A 3,541-nucleotide genomic window follows, 5' to 3' on the forward strand; every position below is an offset into this window, starting at 1 on the left:
TTAGCATTTTTTTCCTCATGCCATATAAAATGTGTCATGTAGTAATTGTCGAGGAACTAATAAACTATCATGGTCATGTACACTTTTTTTAAAAGGAGATCAAAATCCTTTCCACAGTTAGTACTTGTTTCTTTTGGCTCTTTTAGGGCTAAATTGGTTAATATCAATTGATAAGTGAATCATTTTAAGGAATAGCTACTAGGTTGGTGCAAATGTAATTGCAGTTTCGGACCATGATAAATTTTAAATCATTGTAACTAGCTTCAAACACATCTTTATTACTCAAAATGGGAACCATTACAATCAACACATTTTTGCCGATGAGAAATATGTTTGCTTATTCCTGTAGCATAAAAATCCATGGTTCAGGATTTGACAAACTCTCAGGAAGCATTTTCTGCCTCTTGCTGGTTGTAGGAACATTTCCCTGCAAAAAGTTATTGAGATGCTTGAATAAGTGGTAGTCAGTTGGTGAGAGATCAAGTGTTCTGGTCTTCTTGACAGACCAGAACCTGGGGACAGGAGTTGACGAAGGCAAAGAAAAGAAGGACGCGGGGGACCCAAGTCTCTAGTGGAACAAGGGTGTTTCTTCATGGCAGTGTGTGCTTATATATTGTAATACAAGGAAGCTTTAGGCAAAAAATAAATTAAGTAAAAAACACCAAAACCAGATGCATAACAATAGTAACCAAGGGAATAACAGTAGTCATAGGACCAAACAAGAGTAACTAGGGGAATAACAGTCGTCACAGGGCCAGAAGAGAAGTAGTTTTACAGAAAAGTAAAAGATTACTGAAAGGAATCCATGTATGCGTTCTGCCTCATGACCTCAGTCCTGAGAACTGCGTGCAGCTCTGCTCATTCCTGTTTTCCAGGAACTGATAAGGATCAGAGGGCCTTTGAGAAACAGAAAACAGCATATAGGATTCCTTAAAATTAAACGTTCCCTGAAAAATCTCCCTTTTTTATTATTTTTGTGAAAAAGGCCCTGACCAATTGAGTTTATTTAGTGTGAACAATTTATGTTGAAAGGCATCGATATATAACAAATATAATTACCAGGACAATTACCAATGTTACAGCATCAGACCCAATACTATGAGTAATACTTTGGAACCATCTTTGAGGGTCTAGCCTAGATAATTGATCAGCTAAGCTATTCAGCTAAAGTTTCCAAATTATTGGAAGAGGGCAGACTTTTAGAGAAGCTTTTAAAGATTTTCTTTTGCAATAATTGTACAATTAGGGAAGCATTATCATGTATGTCTTGTAAGTGAAATTTAATTTGTTCTCAATTGTAAGCACTATAGTTGAACCGAACAGGAGTGATACAAAATTGTGTAGAATGCCAATCACATTTTAGTATTACTTGTTTTTGTAAATCTATTAATAATCTCTGACTCATTGGATGGCTGTTTTTAGTTCCTGTATTTTATCTTGAATTTCCTCATCTGAGCCTGAGTGGCCCATATAATATGAGCATCTTTGGTCCAATTTTGAATAAAGTTTTGTGTTTGAATTTAGGTTTGTAAAACAATGCCTGCGACAGCTGCAGTAGTGCAAATGGCTATTAATCCCAAAATGCCAAGAATTAACCATCCAATGAATCATTTAGATTGCCGGAGTGATTTAGTGAGTAGCCGAGAGGCAAGTCCTGCCGTGGGACCCTCTTTCCAGGGATTCATTTTTCAAAGAAACAGAGGAATTAAGACAAGTACACATTTTGTAATCTATACAAGTCACAAAACGTAGAGTCTTATTAAACTGTAAGTTCTCTATAGCTATAACAAAAGGAAGAGGAACACAAGCTTGTATAAAATATGAATGATTATAATGAGGGAATAGTTACTATGAGTTGAAAAGCGAGCCCAGCAGAGCTATACCAGCCAAAGTCATGCCCATCAGGGACCAGTGGTTGGAACGGTCCTGGCCCTTTTGGCTCTTGGTTGCTGTATTGTTTTCATAGAGTTTCACAAAAGAGTCCCAGCCGCCATTCTCCTGGATCCAAGGCTCTAGGTGGTCATTTAGGTAAGTGGCCATGCAAGTTGGGATTTGACTCACCAATATTTGCATCTAATTGTCTATGCTTTCTATGCAGAGTGTCCCACCGAAGGAAAAAAAGGCCATGTGACCCCAGTTTACCCCGGCCCAGAAGAGTTCATACATTACCTGTTCAAAGCTCTGATATGCTGTCCCTGTGGTGATGTGAAGCTGGGACGTCAGGTCGCTGAATGTCTGTTGGTACCTCAGTTCAAACTGGTTGTCTGTCTCCCTCAGGGTTTGCTTTACTGTTGTCATGGGGATCACTTTCTGGGCGTCCAAGCTTCTGCTGTGGCCAGTGGCTCCATTCACTGCAGGGCTATCTGCCAGGTGCCAAGGTGGGTTGTCATTGATGGCATTTGGGGTTGGTTTCCATATCTGATTTTGTCCCTTCTGAGGAGGCCTCAGTTCTGTTCTCTTCCACATCATTAAATTGACTGCAGTTGTATCCTTTCTGGGAAAGCTTGTAAGAGAGAAAGTCAACCACCAGCTCTCGGTTGCTCTGAGACATTTTTATAAGAAGGATGGGTTCTATCAGTTTATTGTCTAAAATACCTGTAGTAAAAAGGGGGTTATGTATATAGGTCCAATAAGTATGATAATTAATTCAGCTTGAGCGGGGTGGGTGGGGGGTGAAGCAAGCAAAACAAGCATAGCAAGAAAAATATTTTCTGGATTCCAAGGCATTCCCTGTTGAGAAACCAGATTTTTAGCTTGATTAGTAAGGGTTTTCGTTTATCCTTAGGTAAGGAGATCAAAGGTCAATGACGGTGAAGGCAGTGTTTTTTGGAGATTTTTAGAGTTGCCATGGCTTGTATTGGGATTTTTTTCTTCCCAGGAATTTGGCTGTTTTTTCTCTGTTTTGAACATCCGATGCTCTCCTGAGGTGGATCTTTCGAAGAGGAAGCCAATTGATTTCATTGGATCTATCTGGAGAAATACAAGCATACCCCTTTCCCTGTAAGATTAATTTCCTAGATTTCCAATGTTTAGTTAGCCCGTCTTGATACTAAATGGGCAGAGGAAGAGAAGTGTCTTTCAGTTCTTAGAAATGTTTTTCTGCTTATGTCAAGATAACTCCTTGTGGTAAGTTTTAAAAAATTTAAAACAAATAAAGCTGTATTAACAATAGTTATAGGATTAAAGAATATCTTGCGTTTGGAATCTAGTAAAGTCTGCTCTGGATAGAGAAAAGAGAATTGTTCCTGTGTATTCCTCCTTTTTAAATTTTTTTATTTGTAGTTTCAGTGTGTGAAATGGGGGAAGTGTGGTCCCTAATAATAGATTGTAATTCAAGAAAAAGTTGTTGAATAATAGATGGATTAGAATTTATGGTAGAAGTTTTTATATTTTTTAATACAAAAACTGACTATGAGGAGTCAGAAATTATATTGATAGGGTAAGGATGTAGGTGAATAACCTGAATAAAAGCATATAATTCATTTTGTTGAACAGAATGAAATTTAATATAAAAGACTTTATATTCTTGAGAGAACAAAAT

The 3,541-nt window shown here is 37.8% G+C and overlaps 1 pseudogene; it reads right to left on the reverse strand.

Moving 5' to 3' along the window:
* Positions 1 to 258: 258 nt before the first annotated feature.
* LOC132342347 (bcl-2-like protein 1) lies at positions 259 to 2,896 on the reverse strand (annotated as a pseudogene).
* Positions 2,897 to 3,541: the final 645 nt, after the last annotated feature.

This window comes from Bos taurus, chromosome 15 (genome assembly GCF_002263795.3).
Source record: "Bos taurus isolate L1 Dominette 01449 registration number 42190680 breed Hereford chromosome 15, ARS-UCD2.0, whole genome shotgun sequence".
Classification (NCBI taxonomy): Eukaryota; Metazoa; Chordata; class Mammalia; order Artiodactyla; family Bovidae; genus Bos; species Bos taurus.